Consider the following 20,272-nt stretch of genomic DNA (forward strand, 5'->3'; position numbering starts at 1 on the left):
GAATTCAAAGAGTATTTCAGTATGTGTGGTGTGCTATCAATAAGCATTAGCTTCAGTTTAGTAGGATGGGCACAGGTAAAGAGTTTGCAACATGCTTTGGCTCATTTCAGCTGCTGCTGTGCAGTGCCAACAGTGGCTACGTTACTGAGCTGTGCACTGCAGTTCAGTAGTCATGATCATTGAATGTAATTGGTAATGGTCGATGAGATTTCTCACTGGATGATGCCAGTCACACCACAAACTCCTCTAGATGGCATTGGTTGGGGCATCTGCTTCAGCGTGCCTGGAGACTGGTGTGTGGCTTCCCTTATTTCATTAGCAGGATGTTGTTTCCTGTGTGTCTGGCCTTTCTAGCTCTTCCAAGGCATGATCTTGGCTCTGCACCAACTTCTAGAGTCTAACTCACTGAAACACTCCTCTGAAAACCTTAGGCCTTGAGAAGTGGCACAATCTATACATTAATATTACCTCCCCCCTTTAATGACTGTAATATCACATTTCTCCATGTTGTTTTGAAATTTTCACCTGTGCCATGAATAATTTGATTGTTAACCTACAGTAGGCACAACTCAAAATAATTTGCCAAATTCCCCCCAACACTTAGTATGAAACCCTTATGACAGGAGATATTTATTGAGTACTAATCTATATTGTCAAGAAGGGCTTTGCCATCTCAAGTTTCTTCTCTTTCATGTTGCATTCCCTTCTGAGAATCATCACCATTGTATTTATGATCTGGACTTATGTTAGAGAGAATTATTGCCATGACTTATATCTCATGTAGTGAGTTCATTTCTCTAGAATTCAAGATTACTTCTGAGAGGTCTTTACCAATCTGTTGGCTTTAGAAACCAGGAAAAACCCCTCTGTTTTGTAATCATAAAACCTATGAACACAGCCAAGTCACTTAATGATATTTTCAATTAGCCTTTAAGAGAATCAGCCCAGGGAGCACTAATGCCTTGTCCTGTGCAAGGGTGAGTGAAGCTGGTGAGTGAAGCTAGTGAGTGAAAGGTTGAAGAGAGTAACCTAGGAATCAGGAACTCTAGGATTTGCTCAATCTGGCACAAATCTCTTTGTGCCTCATTTGGCAAAGTGACTGATGCATGTAATAGTTAAAAAAATTCGATCTTTTCCTTAAAAAGATTCAGAGAATAGTCAGTCCTTCTTATGCATGGATTCAGCACTTGTGGATTCAACCAACTGTAGATTAAAAATATTATGAAAAAAGCAATAGAAATTACAATACAATAATTAAAAATAATACAAATAAAAATACAGATAGCATTTACATTGTATTAGTTATTACAAGCAGAGATGATTTAAAGTATATAGGAGGATTTTGGTATCCTTAGTAGTCCTGGAAGCAATCTCCTGTGGATATTGAGTGAGACTGTACTGAGTAACCATAATATTTAATATGCTTTTATTTTGCCTTGTTAATAGACCCACCACAAAAGCCTATATGATATTGTTGATGCTAGGCCCTCAGCAAATACTATTCTGCAAGGGCAGTGAATTACCATGCTCCACTGCTGTGTTACTCTGTTTTCACTCTGCTGATAAAGACATACCCAAAACTGGGTAATTTACAAAAGAAAGAGGTTTAATGGACTTACAGTTCCACGTGGCTAGGGAGGCCTCACAACCATAGTATATGGTGAAAGGCACATCTCACATGGCAGCAGACAAAAGAAGAGAGTTGTGGAGGGAAACTCCTCCTTAAAATAACCATCAGATCTCATGAGACTTATTCACTATCATGGAACAGCATGGGAAAGACCTGCCCCCATGATCCGATTACCTCCCACTGGGTACTTCCCACAACACCTGGAAATTCAAGATAAGATTTGGGTGGGGACACAGCCAAACCATATCAATTTCCCTTTTGAGAAGACACCTATAGATGCTAGAAACACCAGTCCACCTTTCTCATTCTGCCATCCCTTCACTAAAGGAAACAAGAGTGTCAAAAGAAAGTCTTTTACATATAGCTATTAGGTTACCTGTTTGATCAATTTAATAATTTATTTGATGTTTAGTTTAACCTGATTTCATCTGCTTGAATAATGTTGTGGAGGGGTTGAAATAAGGTATAAAAAAGTATGAAATTGGAATGTGGAAGTCATAAGAAAATGAAAGAATAGAAGATTGTAGGTTGCAGCACTGATTTATCAAACCTTCCAAAACTCCTGGAAAGCCTATCACATTTTTCAGTGGATACTGAATTCGGTAGCATTTTAATGCTTTGAAAAAGCCAGTCAGCTCTACAGGGGACCAGTCTCTATAACTGTGCTGCCCAATTGAATAGCTGCTAACCACATGTGACTATTTACACTTAAATAAAATTAAAAAATTAGTTATTCAGTGGCATTAGCGACATTGCAAGTGCTCAATAGACAGATGTGTTAAGTGGCTAGAGACTTGGACAGTGCACATACAGAACATTTTTGTCATTGTTTGGAAAGTTCTACAGGACAGTATTCTAGAGAATTTGAGAATCAGAACATTCACTCAGATGATAAGTGCACATTAGATAAATATGCAACACTTTTTCAGGAAAGGTTTTTTTACTTGCTGTTGGAGTAAGCAACTGCTGCTCAGGTATTATGATAGACTGCATGACAAAGAAATGTTTTCTCATCATATTGATAAGAGATGTTGGAAAGGGAAGATTGTTAATGTTATTGAAATACGTTGTATGTGTTCTAGACATTTTGCTGGGTGTATTAAATATCACCTCACTTATGACACAGCCGACCTGAGTGAAGTTTTACAATTAGCTCCATTTTTACAAATTGGGAGAAGACCCAGGTTCTACAATTAGTAAGTGGAGAAAAAGCAGTTTGTCTGACACTAAAATTAGTCCCTCTAACCATCACACACACACACACACACACACACACACACACACACACACATACACAGAATTACTGTGTGTTAAAACCAATGTTACCCTCATTAGAATTTGCCAGATCCTAAGCATAAAGTACTAGACTTACTTTTACATGACTTGTATGGACCTAAGAACTGGATTAAAAAGAATTGCTATCAAAGCATGAATTGAACAATTTGCCATGATTAAAACTCATTTTTCCATTTGGAAAATCTTCCCTTCAGGACAAGATGAGAAACATTCAGAATAAAATGTATGTAGATTAATATAATCTTCAGAGACTGAGGCAAGAAAATGTAAAAGAGAAAACAGCAAAAAAAAAAAAAAAAAAAAAAATCAGCCATTTGCTGTAATTTTCTGGTAGTGAAGAGCTTTCCTGTACTTGTTATGCATAGCTTGAGAAATTCATTTCTCAAATAGACCAGCTGGGATACATGGGGAACAAAGACCAGCACATCTCAGATGTGTATACAGGCTCACTTAATTTCAAATGACTAAATTACTGACATGCAAAGATCATAAAGAAGCACGTAGCTAGTCAACTCTTGTATTAAAAACAAGGTAATGAAAGATCCTTTCACCATAAGATGTCAGGCATGTGAAGAAATAATACTTATTTCTGCAGTAATGAAGTGTTTTTACAGAGTCCAGATGCAGCCTGTTTAATTGTTGAGAAGCTCTACTATGGCCCTGAAGTCAGACAGCCTTGAGTTTGAATCTGGACATGACTCCTTAATTGTGTGGGGTTAGGCAAATGACTCAATTTCTTTAAGATTTGGTTTTCCTATTTCTAAGGATGGAGATACTACAGTTTATTCTACACAGAATTGTGACAGAAACCAACTGAGAGAATGCCTGTAAAGCTTTTTGCACTATGACTGGCTACCAAAAATACTCAGGTTAAGCTATTATTATTAGAATTATTAGCAAGTCATTTTTATTAAGACTAAACTGCCTCATTTAGCTAAAACCTATTAATCTTATTGGGCCCTCAGAATTCACAAAGGACAAACTGACTCTACTGTATGGCAACAAAGTCTAACACACTAATCAGGTCTAGGTCTCTCAACAATTCCTCATATGACAAAATTTTCTAATATGATATTATTCATGGCACCCTACTCTTCTGTGCATTAATGGCTATTGTCATTTTTAAAAATGTGATTCTGTAAATAAAATTCAGCACTTTTGATAAGATGCAACAATGCCAGAGTATAGTGGAACTATCAATTTGTAGGATTCATATGCAATATCTTTGTTACTGACAAATAAGTTTACTTTAAAAGTTAGCCATAAGAGATCTCTTGCATCTGGGAAGATGGAGTAGACATATTTCCAAATTCCTCTCACTAATTGTACTAAGTACAATTAATGACCCTGGACATTATGCATATAAGAAACAAAAATACTGAAAAGTAGAGGGAAGTCAGATCAGCTAAGGAACCATGGAGCCACAGATTTATAAAGTGGTGAGTTCTCTGGGTTTTTCTGCAGAAGAAAAATTTTATATATCCCAGATGGGTTGCTAGAGAAGCTGACAACCTAGAAATCTCAATGCGTGCACAGCATAAAGGTCAGAATAAAGTCCACTCTCTCTAGCTAAAGAACCAGGAAAACAACAAGAAACCTCTCCCCCATCTTGCTGAGATAGCATTAGATAAAGCCTAGTGGAGAGTCAAAACTTTTACCATGCCCCATTAATAATGGGGCTACCTTCCCTTCTGCACTCTGGTTTTAGTGAAGGCAGAATGGTGACTACAAATGAAGCACTTCCACTCCTCCCAGCCAAAAAGGTATCTGTAAAGGTGTAACAGAGAGCTAGAATTATCACTTCCACCAAGTGGTATCGAGGAGCTTCTCCCCATTTAGGTGTCAACAGAGGTTGAGTGGAAACCTGAACTTCTGCCCCTACTTGGCAGTGATGAGAGTAAGGAGCTGATACCTTGTTCCCTTCCCCTGACAAAGTGTTGTCAGGACAAGGCAGTTGAATAAAACAATATTTAAATAAGATCTACAACCTCATAACATAATATCTAAAATGTCAGGGTTTTAATTGAAAATCACTCATCTTACTAAGACCCATAAAGATCTCACACTAAATAAAACAAAATAATCAGTGGATGTCAACACTGAGATGGCAGAGCTGTAAGGATTATCTGAGGGGAAAAAGTAAAGCAGCCATACTAAAAATGCCTCAACAGCAATTACAAACAAACACTAAGCAAAAAATAACCTCCAAAAAGATATATGAAGTCTCAACAAGAAATGGAAGATATAAAAAAGAATCAAATAAAAATATTAGAACTGGAAGATAACCAAAATAAAAAGCTTAGTGGATAAACTTTACACCAGAATGAAGGGGGGAAAGAGAGAATGTGAAGATAGAACAATAAAATTGTATAATCTGAACATCAAAGAGTAAATAGACTAAATTTATGAAAAGAACAAAGCCTCAGAAACCTGTGGGAAAATAACAAGAGATATAACATTTCTGTCAATAAAGTCCCGAAAAGAGGACAGAGACAAAAAGTACTCAAACAACTAATGACTGAAAACTCAAATTTGGCAAAAGATATAAATGTATAGATTGAAGAAGCTGAGTGAACATTAAACAGAATATACCCAGTGAAATCCAACCAGGAAAATTTATAATCAACCTTCTAAAAACTAAAAGAAAAGGTTTTTAAAAAAGTGATAAACAACAGCTTATCTATGGGGGAAAACAATGTAGATAACATTGTATTTATCATCAGAAATTGTGGAGGCCAGAAATAAAGAGGCACAATATTTTTCAAGTGCTGAGAAAAAAATGGCTTGCAACCCAGAATTTATACTCAGTAAGAAATATCCTTCAAGGAAGATGGAAAAATCAAAACATCAAAATATTCTCAGATAAAGGATTACTAAGAGATTTTTTTACCAGGACACCTACCTTACAAAACATGACTGAAGGAAGTTCTTTAAACCCAAAGCAAATGATAAAAGAAGAAGTCTCTGGAACATCAATTAAGAAGAAAAAACCAATTAAACAAATGACTAAATACAATATATTTTTCTTCTCTTGAGTTTGCTATACGATGTTTGATAGTTAAAGCAAAAATTATAATAATGTCTCTGCTTCTAAATGTATGTAGAAGAAATATTATGAAAAATGAGGCAGAAGAGATCTAAAGGGAATAAGATTTCTGTTCTTCACTCTAACAGGGATGATGATGACACCAATAGACTCTGATAAGTTATGTATGTATAATGTAATACATAGCAACAACCACTAAAAAAGTCAACTACCAAAACGCACTCAAAGCACTATTAATACATCAAAACAAAATTTGAAAAATATTTTGTAACCCACAGGAAGACAGTAAAAGGAAACAAAAGCTCAGTGAGAACAAAGAGAAAACACAAAACAAAAAGGCACACTAAAACTCTAACATATCAATAATTACACTAAGTGTAAATAATATCAGGGCATTAATGAAAATACAGAAATACACATTAAACAAATATGATCCAATTACATGCTGTCTACAAAAAATTCACTTCAGATACAGAATGCAGGGAGATTGAAAGTACAAAGACGGGAAAAAAAATCATGCAAGCATTAATTAAAATAAAGTAGAATTTACTAAGAAGATATAGCAATCCTAAATGCCCACACTCCAAAAAACAGAGCCTCAAAATATGTGAAATAAAAATGAAAGGAAGAAATGGGCACATCCACAATTTTAGTAGTTGCATTTCAGCACTCTTCTATCAAGAACTGATAGAACTACTAGATAGGAAATCAGCAAAAATATCGAAAAACTCAACAGCACCATCAAACAACAAAATCTCAACATAACACTCCACCTCCAAAAAGCAGATAACTGTTATTTCAAGTGCTCAAAGAATATATACCAAGGTAGATCACATGCTGGACCATAAAACATACCTACTACATTTCAAAGCATCATACAATGTGTTCTCTGATCACAATGGAATCAAACTAAAGATCAGTAGAGAAAGATAACAGATAAATCTCCAAACCCTTTGGAAATATATAATTTATTTCTAAATAGTTCATGGGTCAAGGAGGAAGTCTCCAGGTAAATAATAAAAGGATATTGAATGGAATAAAAATGAATTATCAAAATTTGTAAGATACAGCTAAAGTAGTACTGAGAAAAATATTTTGGACCCTAAATGTTGACACTAGAGAGGAGGGAAAAAAGCTCAGATCATTAATTTAAGCACCCACTGCAAGTACCTAAAATAAGAAAAACAAAATAAATCTAAAGTAAGAAGAAGGGAAAAAATAAAGATAAGAACAGGAATCAATAAAACTAAAAACAAAAACGTAGAGAAAATTAGTAAAACAAAGAGCTGGATTTTTAAAATCTCAATAAATCAACAAATCTCTAGCAAGACAGGCAAAAAAAAAAAAAAAGAAAAACAGAGAAGACACAAATCACCAATATCAAGAATGAAATAGAGGATATCACTACAAACCCTGAGTACATCAAAAGGATAATTAGAGATTGGTATGACCATCTCTACAAACATGTATTTGACAACTTAGATGAAATCTATCATTTCCTCAAGATACACAAACTACTTCAACTCACTCAACATAAAATAGATGATTTGAATATCCCTGACAATTAGAGGAATTAAATTTATACTTAACAACCTCCCTCTTAAAATATCTCAGATCCACGTGGTTTTATTTGTAAATTTTATCAAAAATTTAATGCAGAATGCAGTGTGAATTTTCCATAAAAATGGAAGAGGAAATAATTCATTTTTTAAGGCTAAAATTAAAGTAAAAAAGAAAACTACACGTAAAGAAAAGAGATCAACATCTCTCATGATGTTAGACACAAAAATTATCAACCAAATATGAAAGATTGAATTCAATGATAAGGTGGTATTTATTGCAGGTATGCCTGAATCCTTCCTTCACCAGTTCAGATATGTAGTGCCTGCATGATTCTCTCACTCCTTTTTTAAAAAATCCATCCCTCAGCCAAGGGTGACACCAGTCATGTACTTTGGAGGATACTTTTAGTCTCTTTTGCTTATGGTCCACAGCTCAATTGCCATTTCAGTTTTATCACATTCTTGGTGCCCCCTGCCCCGTGCCCCCTGCCCCATCAGGACCTTGGATAATTCTCCTTCTCCTGCTGATCTAGAAGAGAAGAGGCCCTCTCCAGAATACCATGTCCTCTCTCTTCCAAATTTGGGGTCAGTCCTGTTTATACTTTAGTATACTGGGGCTGAGTTGCCATTTCAGCCTTGTCTTTAATTCACAAAGAAATGGCTTGGCTACCTTGACAAAGTGAACTCAGGCATATGCGAACCAAGAGGAAGCTGACTTTCGAGCAAGGGACCTTCCTCTCTGGAAACTCCGGAATTGGGTGTTCTAGATGATTGGACCTACTTAAAGAGTCAACAATATGGAATGTCCATATTGGCATCTAAAAGATTCTGGCAGTCATGCTTTGCACCTTTTAATTGCTGAGCCTATGATACTTAAATTTACTTTTATTGCACTTTGGGATCCATCCCGAATACTCATTCTATTTAGTCAACTCCACAGCCAGCCTAGGCTTCATAACTTGCTTGCATTTGGTGCATGGTAGCTTATTAGAATGACACATATAATGATAGAGACTGAGGGAAATTTTCCCAGTTCTTCAATCTGCCTTATCACTTTTGCAGGCAACATCACTTTATGAGCACTTCAGCCTTAAGTCAGTGGCATCTCCTAGATTTAAAAAATCAGACATCATTCAATTGCCTTGCTATTTGAAGAGAAAACAATCACTTCAGCGTAATGACGTTTCTTCCAAGATGGCTGTTACCTCAGGCTGCCAAGAATCCTCTCATTAAGAAAAAGTGACAGCAGCTGAGTATCTCCATTTAAGTCTTGAAGCACATGCCTGTTCATTTTTCCCAACTACCAAATCCAGCACCTTGTTTCTCGCCTCTGATGTACTGCATGGTAAGGTAGCTGGAAATCTGCTGTCATCTCCTGTTCCTCTGAGAAGACAGACATTTCCCAGACAGTGGCTTCGGATCTTTACTAAGCCTGACTTGACACTAACAGGGTTGTGGTGCACTTCTGGCTTATTGGAAGAAACTTACAGTAAAATCATTGTTTCTCCCAAATTTCTGTGTTTAAAATGTCTTAAAAAACAAAACGAACACTACAAAATAAGCAAAATAAGACACACCATAAAAAGGTAGATAAAATCAAATTTCTGTCATAGATTTGTGCTTAATATATATAAATCTCAGGGAAGTGGGGTATACCAAAGTATAATCAAGAATGACTCCAAGTTTGGAAGAGAGAACATGGTGTTCTGGGGAGGTCTTTTCTCTAGAACAGCAGGAGAAGGAGAATTCTCCAAGGTACTGATGGGACAGGGGGGCACCATGAATGTGATGTCACTCAAGGAACTTTCTTTGACCCTTGAATATACCTTTGCCAAAGCAAAACAAAGGAGATGCGCCACTCCTCACTTTTGAAAACATTTGTGTTAGGATTCCAAAGCACAAGTGAAACTGCCATTGCAAAATTTGCTACTGAGACAGTGAAAGAGATCTGACCTAACCAGCTCCATCTTGTTTCTAACCTCCAAGCTGTCCTTGTTCATTCCCCAGCGTTAGCTGAACTAACTTTGGGAGAAACTTAGTTTATAGTTCATAGTTTAAAACAGACAATAACAGCCCTCTACCAAAATAAAACCCTTTCTTGCCTGGGGACTAGACAGCCTTTGGAAGACTAACAAATTAGCAACAAGATTAGAAATTATGGTTTAGGAATCATGCAGCTGGAGACTATGAGATTCTGACCTTCCCCAAATTGCTCCTGGGGATAATATCACTATTGTAAAACCCAAGATCAGTGCTTGAGATATTTTGCAGACCCTGCACTTGATGGATCCGCTGGCACCACTCAGATTGATAAACTGGCTCATCTGAATTGTGGACCCCACCCAGGAACTGACTCAGTGCAAGAGGAAAGCTTTGACTCCCTATGATTTCATCTCTGACCCAACCAATCAGCACTCCCAACTCACTGGCCCCCCCACCCACCAAATTATCCTTAAAATCTCTGATCCCTGAATGCTCACAAGACTGACTTGAGTAATAATAAAACTCAGGTCTCCCACACAGCGTGAATTATTGTTTCTCTATTGCAATTCCCTCGTCTTAATAACTTGGCTTAATAGACAGAGGGCAAGGTGAACCTGTTGGGCAGTAACACTAGTTAAGTTTTTATTTTATTTATATTTTCATTTACAGCTTTCTTAGTATAGACAGTTTTTCCTTGAGAGTACCTAAATACCAAAAGCATGAGGCAGATGGATACTTCTTTAGAAAATGTTTATTTCTGGCAGGACACGGTGGCTCATGCCTGTAATTCCAGCACTCTGGAATGCCGAGGAGAGATGACTTCTTGATGCCAGGAGTTCAAGACCAGCCTAAGCAACAGAGCAAGACCCTTTCTGTAAAAAAAAAAAAAAAAAAAAAAAAAAAAAAAAAAAAAAAAAAAAGCTAGAATGGTGGGGCATTCCTGTAAATTCCAGCTATTTAGGCGGCTGAGGCAGGAGAATGCTTGAGCTCAGGAGTTCAAGATGACAATGAGCTATGATGGTACCTCAGCAACCCCAGCTTGGGCAACAGAGCAACACCCTCTCTACAAACAAATTAAAAACTTAGCCTGGTGTGGTGACATGCACCTGTAGTCCTAGCTACTTGGGTGGGATAATTGCTTGAATTCAGGAGTTTGAGATGACAGTGAGCTTCAATCACACCACTACATGCCAGCCTGGGCGACAGAGAGACCCTGTCTGCAGGACAAAACAAAACAAAACAAACAAACAACAACAACAACAACAACAAAAGGAAAATGTGTGTTTCTGCTCCTTTACCTAGAAAAGAGCAACAGAGGTTGGGGGAGGAGGTAGTGGCAGGTCACATGTTATTCTAATTCTTGAATTGAAAGATGAAGTCTTCCTTGTGGAATCTGTCATTTTAGATGATGTAACAGGCATATCTGAGCAGGTTCTTTGGGACTCACTTTCAAGGGGAGAAGCTGTCTCTTGTGGAGTCCTTTGCAGGGGATTACTGGAAAATTTTATCCCTTCAGCTGAGTGTTGAATGCTGTAAAAGAGATAACCAGGAGCTGGGATGATAACTCCCAGTTGTCAAACCCTGACCAAAGGTATTTCTTTCCTATATCTGCAGCCTCTTCATCCTTATTAAGGATGTGTCCTTCGATTTGACAGGTTGTTTATATATTTGATCTCATAGACAATTTTGTTTTTTGGTCTTATCTCAGCTTAACATTTTATTTAACACCTTCCTATGTCATTATCTTGTTAGTTTATAGAGGCAACCTTTATTTCAGACACATACACACCCATACTCATATATAATAAACAGATTCTATTAATACAAGTTATTTTCCACCTAACAATTTACACACATTACTCCATACTCAAAAATGTTATTTCTACTGCATACCTCACCCAGCAGTGGTGTCCTTAAAATATGCAATGATTGAAAAAGTGGAAGTCTAAACAATTTGAGGATTTTTCTACAAAGTCTCCAAACTGTTGTAAAAATACATTAAAATAATTTATTTATTTGTTTGTTTATTTTTTGAGACAGAATATCACTGTCTCACCCAGGCTGGAGTGCAGTGGTACAATCTTGGCTCACTGCAACCTCTGCTTTGTGGGCTGAAGTGATCCTCGCAACTTAGCCTCTTAAGTAGCTGGGATCACAAATATGTGCCACCGCACCTGGCTATGTTTTTGTATTTATGTAGAGTCGGGGTTTTGCCATGTTGTCCAGGCTAGTCTCGAGCTCCCTAGCTCAAAGCGATCCACTCACCTCGGCCACCCAAATTGCTGGGATTACAGGTGTGAGCCACCATGCAGGCCAAAAGTAATTTATATTTTGATATGCTCTTTTGTAGTTTACATGCATTACTTATGTGTGTGTTATATTGACTGTTTTCTCTGAAAAATCAGTGTGAGAGGCAGGAATAAGGAAATTGAGTTTTGGAGAAATTGAATAGCTGGTCTATGTTCTCATAATTTGAAATTGACTAGTATCCCCAGCTTCTGATTCTCAGTCCATCTATTTATCCTATCACATCTCCTCTACACTCTTTCAGGTATGTACTGTCAATATGTAATCAAAATCAGTTTGGGGACATAACGTAAAGGCCAGGAAAGAAACCATGTAGACCCCTATTACTATCTTTTTTCAATATCTGCTTATATACCAGTGTACTGTTTTATTTTCCTTTAAAAAAAGTTCAGTATCTTATGACTCTTATGCTTGACACATACAAAACAATAAAGATTTTAATGAATAAATATATGAATTACAAATTAGACTTCTTAGAAGAGGTGACAGGTGAATAGAGAGATTAGAGTAACTATTAGACCAATAAAAAAGCAGTATTGTCCCCCATGTGTTATCTCTTGATACCCAATCTATTCGTTCTCTGCCAGATAACAACAAGCTCAAGAAAGCACTGCCAGACCTCCTAAGGGAATGACTCTTATACACACATCCCTGTGTTCAAGTTATAACACATCTGCCCCAGAAAACTTATGTGACCTGCAGATCCTGGGAGAACTAAATTGTTTGACATGTGGATCTAAAAAAGCCCTTTACAATTTATTCCACCATGAAATGAACAGTAGATATGAATTCAGAATTTGGACTCTGGCCCAGTTTCTTTGTCACATTAAAATATTTTAAAAATTGCCTGGGCATGCTGGCTCATGCCCGCAATCCCAGAACTTTGGGAGGCCAAGACAGGCAGATCACTTGAGCCCAGGAGTAAAAGACCAGCCTAGATAACGTGGAGAAACCCCATTAGCCAGGCGTGGTGCTGTGTGCCTGTAGTTCCAGCTACTCCAGAGGCTGAAGAGGGAGGATCACTTGAGCCAGGGAGGCAGAGGTTGCAGTGAGCTGTGACTGCACCACTGCACTGCAGCCTGGGTGACAGAATGAGACCCTGTCTCAAAAAAAAAAAAAAAAAAAAAAAGCTAAACAATTAAATTAATATATAAGTAGATATTCATTGTAAAATGTTCAAGCTATAGATAGATACACACAATAAAATAGTAAAAGGCTTCTCCCTGTTTAAGAAATACATTATAATATTTCATAGTATAGATGAAATATGACCTACACCATTGTACTTGCCATCATTTTTCTTATGTGGCAAACAATGGAGTAATAGACATTCTTATATATTTGTCTTTGTGTACATTCATAATTATTTTTATAGGACGGATTTCTAGAAGCAGAAGTTCAGGGTCAAAGAATATGTCTGTGAGTAATTTTGATAAATAATACTAAATTTCCTCCTAAAAAAACTGTATCCCTTTAAAATGTCACTCATTTCTCACACTCTTTTCAACACTGGATTTTGTCTTTAAAATCTTTAAAATTTCTATCAATGTAGCCTAGTCTTCCACAGTAATTTTTCCCAAGACCTTAAACAATCTTTTTGTTTTGTCTTGTTAGAAGATTCTGTGAAATGGGTTCATAAATTCTACTTCAGGAGAGTTGTGAAGCTGCAAAAGCGAATCACTGTGTCCTGTCATTGTTGCATATTCTCATGAAAACCCTGGGAAAAATTGCATTTACCAGTGCAGCCTAAAGAACTGTTTTTAAACATTAAGAGATAAAATTCTTCCTCATCCAAAACTGTTCATGGGGAATAAATTGCATAGTTTTTCAGAAGTACAAAGGTGTAAACCAAAAATGAAATTCTAGGGCCACCCCCACAACCAACTGAATGGACTCCTTTCCTCAGCCAATGGCATTCCAAAGTTAACCTGAAACACAAGTTCAGGCCATGGTGGGAATGGGTGGTCAGACATGCCTCATTATGCCCTGCCCCTTTTGAATTCAGAAACAACTCACCAGCATTAACATTAAAACAGACCTTATGATTATCTATTCTCTCTGAAGCTTGTTACCTGGAGGCGTCATCCACATAATAAAAACTTCGGTCTCTACAACCCCTTAGCTTAACGCAGGCACTCCTTTCTATTAATTTGAGGTCTTTATATAAACTCTTTGAACCAATTCCTAATCAGATTTTTTTTTTTTTTTTTTTTTTTTTGAGACAGAGTCTTGCTCTGTCGCCCAGGCTGGAGTGTAGTGGAATGATCTCAGTTCACTGCAACCTTCACCCCTCTGGGTTAAAGCTATTCTTGTGCTTCAGCCTCCCAGAAAATTTTTGAATCCACCTATGACCTGGAACCCTCCCACTGACTCTTTGCCTGGCTTCAAGTTGTTCCTTTATTCTGGGTGGAACCAATGTACATATTACATATACTGATTGATGTCATATGTCTCCCTAAAATATATAAAACCAAGCTATCACTTGAACACCCTGGGCACATGAACTCAGGACCTTCTATGACTGTGACAGGGGCATGTCCTAAACTTTGGCAAAATGAACTAAATTGATTGAGATCTGTCTTGGATACTTTTGGTTTACAGACCCCTTACATGACTCCATACATGCAATCATCAAATATGGCATAGTGGAGCATGAGGCAGGGCTACAGAACCCATTCAAATTTACTCAGGTTTCTTGGGTGTCCTGCGAATGGGCTCACATTTTCCCTCTGGATTTTTTCAAAGCACTGATGCTGTGAGAGTTCTTCATAGGACCATACGGTCCTCTTTGCGGAATGTAAGAGTAGACTAAAAATACTGATGCTAGATAAATGTTTCCACTTCTTATCTGAAAACATTGGCATTATGTGACCATAGTCAAAAGCAGGGCACCATTACTTGCTCTAAAATTTAATTTAGGAGACTGTAACCACCCAATGGGTTTACCTTGCCCACTGCCTAGACAGAGCTGGTTTATCAAGACAGGGAAATTGCAATAGAGAGAGAGCTCATGCAGAGCTGCCTATATGGGAGATCAGAGTTATATTATTACTCTAATCAGTCTCCTTGAAAACTCTAGGATTGGGGGTTTTCAGGATAATTTGGCAGATAGGAGCCGATGAGTCGAGAGTACTGATTTGTCGAGTGGGATATAAAATCACAGGGAGCCAAAGCTGTCCTCCTGCTCTGAGTCAATTCCTGGGTGGGGGGCATGAGACCAGATGAGCCAATTTATCGACCTGGGTGGTACCAGCTGATCCATCAAGTGCAGGGTCTGCGAAATATCTCAAGCACTGATCTTAGGTTTTGTAATAGTGATGTTATTCCCACGAGCAATTTGGGGAAGGTCATAATCTCATAACCCCCAGCTGCATGACTCCTACACCGTAATTTCTACTGTTGTGGCTAATTTGTTAGTCCTACAAAGGCAGTATAGTCCCCAGGCAAGAAGGAGGTTTGTTTGGGAAAGGGTTGTTATTGTCTTTGTTTTAAACTATGAACTATAAACTAAGTTCCTCCCAAAGTTAGTTAGGCTTACACCCAGGAATGAGCAAGGACAGCTTGGAGGTGAGAAGAAAGATAGAGTTAGTTAGGTCAGATCTCTTTCAGTGTCATAATTTTCTCAGTTGTAATTTTGCAATGGCAGTTTCAAGACTCCCATGCTACAAAGAATCCTGGCATTCTGCCTCCTCATAGCAAAGGAAGCAGGATAATAGCTGTTGAAGTACATTTTTAGACTGAATGTGCCAATATTTTAGAGTTTCTGCAGAGGAAATTTTCTAGCAGTGACCTTTGATGTGACACCATGACTCTGACTCTAGCCCATTCTTTGACTGGAATGGACCCAAGGAATACCCTCCTTTTTTGCCTATTGAAGAGGCTAAGCAGGAGATGGGTGCTTTTCATGTTAGCCAGTCAAGAGATATTTATAGAGGTCTGCTTTGTGACCAATCCTGTGCTACATGGGGTTGCGGAGAATAGTCTCTGTCCCAGACTATTTTGCACAAAACAATTGGCAAACAGTTTAACATTTTGCTAGAATGGCTGGTAGGTCAGAGTTGTTTTTTGCATCTCCGCCTGACATTCCCATTGCTACCACTCTGGTTTAGGTGTATTTTCTTAAGTCCGTGGACATCATTTGCTGTTTTCTTTTACTTAAAAATATATATTGCTACAATTTTAGTCTTTATGTAACTTCTGTTCAAAAGCCTTCAAAGGCTACCCATTTGCCCAGAGTTTAAATCCAAATGTTTAATACTTTTTATTCAAGGTGTGAAGGGAAAATGTGGGGGGCCCCAAAATTACTAAGCTAAAGAGAAAAGTCAAGCTGGGAACTGCTCAGGGCAAACTTGCCTCCCATTTTCTTCAAAGTCATCCCTGAGATAGATGCATCTCTGATTGCCTCCTTGGAAGGACTTAGCAGAAACTCAAAGGAAGGCAACCACTTGTCTCTCAACTACCTGTGACCTGGAAGTCCCCTTCTTGCTTTGAGTTGTTCCCACCTTTCTGGATGGAACCAATGTACTTCTTACATATACTGATTGATGTCTCATTTCTCCCTAAAATGTATTAAACCAAGCTGAGCCCCGACCACCTTGGGCACATGTCATCAGGACTGCCTGAGGCTGGGTCATGGGTGTGCATCCTCAACCTTGGCAAAATAAACTCTAAATTAACTGAGACTGTCTCAGATGTTCAGGGTTCACAAAGGGTATACCTTACCTGATTCTCACCATGCTTTCTAGCCTTCACTACCTTTGTCCTCAAGTTTGCTCAGTCTACCTATTTTGTTTACTCACAGTTCTGCCAACATGCCACCAACTTCCCTCAGTAGCATTGCTCATTTTTGTGAAGAGTCCTCACATCAAGGCTTGTCAAAACTATTGCCACCTCCAGGAAGTCTTTCTTGATTATTTACAACAGCAATTCTACCTCCTATTTCTAAATTCCTATGGCCTTTGGTTTGCAAGTCTCATGATACTTAACATCCTTTTTCCTTGGGTAGGTGTTACAGGCTCTGGAATGGGGTAAATACCCGAAGGGCAGAGATAAAGTGTTCTTTGTATCTTCTTTCTCATAGCAGAGATTGGTAAATAAATTTATTAATGATATAAAAATATAGAAATTCAGAGAAGAAGGCTATCAGTGTAAGCTGAGGTAATTAGCGGAGCAGTAAACATGAACATAAATTTTTCAGGATTCCCCACAGGGTCAGCCACCAGTCTCTGTAGGGCTTCTCTGAAGGCATCTGAAGTCTTTCCTAAGTATTTTTGGAGACAAGTGTAGCCAAAATACTACAGCCACCTAAACTCAGCAGTTGATATTACAGGATACTGCATGAGATCTATTTGCAATTTGTTTGAGGCCACAGCACAGCTGCATAACATTTTATGGGCCCATTTTATACAGTGGGGTTTCTCATTTTCAAATAGACCCATTAAAACTCTTATTAAGCTATTAAGTGTCTACAGGGTGATTTCGTGGCTGTAATTACAAATGCTCTCTTCATGGCAGACACTTAGGCAGAAGACCACTCACTCCCACCTTCACAGAGCACATTTTGCTTTTACCTTCTTCCCAAATGTAGCTGCCTGTTTCAATTTTGCCTTTCTCAGGGGGAAAAAATTTCAAAATGTTTACTATTTTTAAAGAAGAAAGTCAACTTGCTCAAAGGAAACTTGGAACTCATATGAACTCTTGAAACATTTCTTTTCTTTAGCGCACCAGTTTCAGAGGGGTGACTGTGGACTTCCTTTATACTCGAAGGCAGGCATTTTTCCAGAATATCACAATGCTACTACAACAGGTTCCTCTCTGTATTGACCCAATAGCAGGAGCAGAGGGCAAGTCAAGGACCATGGCAGTTTCCAGATGAGCCTCTGGATGCTGTCCATTCCAAGACATGTGGGGACAGATTGCTAGTACATTTCAAGCCCACTCCTGCCTCAGAGACTTTGTACTTATTGGTCTTTCTACCTAGAGTACTCTTTGCCTAGTATCTGTGTAATATACTTCCTATTTTGTTCTCTTCTCTGAGGTGAAATGACTTTACAGCAAGGGCTTTACTGACTACCCAGAATAGATTAGCATTCTACTTCCTATCCCATTGCTACTTCCAGAATTCCATACCAGATTCCATTTATTCTGCTTAATTTATCTTCACAGCACTTTCTATAATCTAACTTGATACATATTTACTTATTTACTTTTATACTGTCTTTCTCCATCCATTAGAAGTTAAGCTCCTGGAGGGCACGTTCTTTGTTTTAAATTGAAGTATTCCTAGGGTTTAGAACAATGCCTGACACGTTAGGCACTAAATAAATGTGCATTGAATTTTTAAAAATTATTCTTTAAAGCTCAAGAAAATAATTTAATTCTAGTGACCAAAAACATCTTAGAAATGATTGAGGGCAACCCTCTCCCTTTACAGAGGGAGAAACTGAAGACCATATTGGTGGAATGACCTGCAGGGTGACTTGGTGATCAGTTGTAAAGCTGGGACCCAGCTTAGCTTGTCTGATTTCCAGAACACGCCCTTCAAGCACAGGGCCATCTCAACTCCAAATGAGGTGATTTCTCACATTTTAAATGTTTCAGCAAGAAAAAGAAAGAAAAGAAAAAAGACTAGACTTCTTTTGAAAGAACAGAATCAAGTTGGGTCTCAGGGGATTTGGTCATTTGCCAGGGCAAGGAGCAAGTTCCACATGATTGAGAACCCAAAGATAAACCTTCTGTATCTACTCTGCATATTTAACATATACATTGTCGTTGTTGTAACCAAAGCAATTGAGCAAGTAAGAAACATACTGAGAAATCAATATCCCTTGCCACTTAATAACAACATATCATTTTGTAAAGTAGCATGCCACAGCATGGTGGCAGCTGATGCCATTTGTTCTTCATGGTGACATTCTGTAAGGTATAAGAACTCATTATGCCTAGTTAGCAGATGTTCTCAGAGTTGCTTCAAACTGGTTAATAGAAGAGTTTGCCAAGAAACACCCTGTTTTGGAAAGATTATTGGGATCTACTCAAATAAAGACATTGTGATGTTTTACTGTAATTATCATGTGACTCATTTTCTTTGGCGCTGGCATCAAACTCACCCAGACCCCATCAGCCCTGACAACGCTGTGTCTCTGTGATGCTTGTGACTATGGGAATGCCTGCAGACACCTCCTCCTTCTTTGTGGTTCTGGGAGCCATTCTGTGCCTCTAAGGTCCTCTTTCTTTTTTCTCACCAATACACATATTTTCTGTCCTTCGCAATTCTATTAAACCTCACATTTGATGGTTTTTTTCTTAAAATTCCTTTACTTGGTTCCTGCATTCCTCATTCCTTCCCAGCACAATCCATAGTAATGGCATTCCTATTACATTCCTCTCCATGCTTAGTCATGAATGTTCTTTTGCCATATCAGCATCTACCGTACATTGAGAGGAAAGAAAGAGAAAAAAGTGTCCTTGTCTTCAAAGGAGTTTGGAAATTTCTTGAGAGGGAAGTCTAACCTCATGAATCAATGAAAGGGCAATTAATGGCAAATTGTGTAGCACTGACAAGATGCCGTGCATAGGGGGGCCTGCAGTATAGTGGAGAAGAAAAAACATTTTGGCATCTAAATCTGAATTTAAACTTTTTTTCTCTTACTTACTAGCTGTACAACGTTGGACAAGTAACTTAATCCAAGATATTAATTTAAGAAAAAGCACAATTTCTACTTTACCTGATTGCTGTGGAGTCTAAGGAGGCAAAATATGTGATGTATGTGGCACAGTGCAAGGCCCAGAGATCTTTGCTGCTATTGTGCCTCTAGTTAAATCGCAGGTCCCCCCAAAACAGGAGCCCCCAGATTTTGTCCAATTCTTGTTACGATTGGATATGACATGGGGAATCTGATTAAAAAGAAAATGGCTGCTGATCAAGAAAAATTTAAAAGGCACTGGTGGAACAGGAATAATACAGGGTGGTTGCAGGAGAATAGAGAATTCCTGACTGGATGCAGTGGTTTGTGCCTGTAATCCCAGCACTTTGGGAGACTGAGGCAGGCAGTTCATTTGAGCTCAGGAATTTGAGACTAGCCTGGACAACAATGGAAAACTCCATCTCTACAAAGTACAAAACTTAGCCGGGTGTAGTGGCATGTACCTGTAGTCCCAGATACTCAGGGTGCTGAGGTGGGAGGATGACTTAAGTCTGGGAGTTCGAGGCTGCATTGAGGTGTGGACCTACCTGGGTTAAGACTGACTGAACCCAACATGGCACTGGATTTGAGCTAGGTTTCACCTAGGATCTCATTAGATGTTCATTAACATACTAAATCACACACATACCAGCACCATGACAGTTCCAGGAACATCCATATTTGGTGTAAAATTGGGTGGCACCACAGTTCCAGGAAACCTCCACCTTCTTCAAGGAATTTTCATCAATATTCCACCCCTTGG

Source organism: Pan paniscus, chromosome 17 (assembly GCF_029289425.2).
Source record: "Pan paniscus chromosome 17, NHGRI_mPanPan1-v2.0_pri, whole genome shotgun sequence".
Classification (NCBI taxonomy): Eukaryota; Metazoa; Chordata; class Mammalia; order Primates; family Hominidae; genus Pan; species Pan paniscus.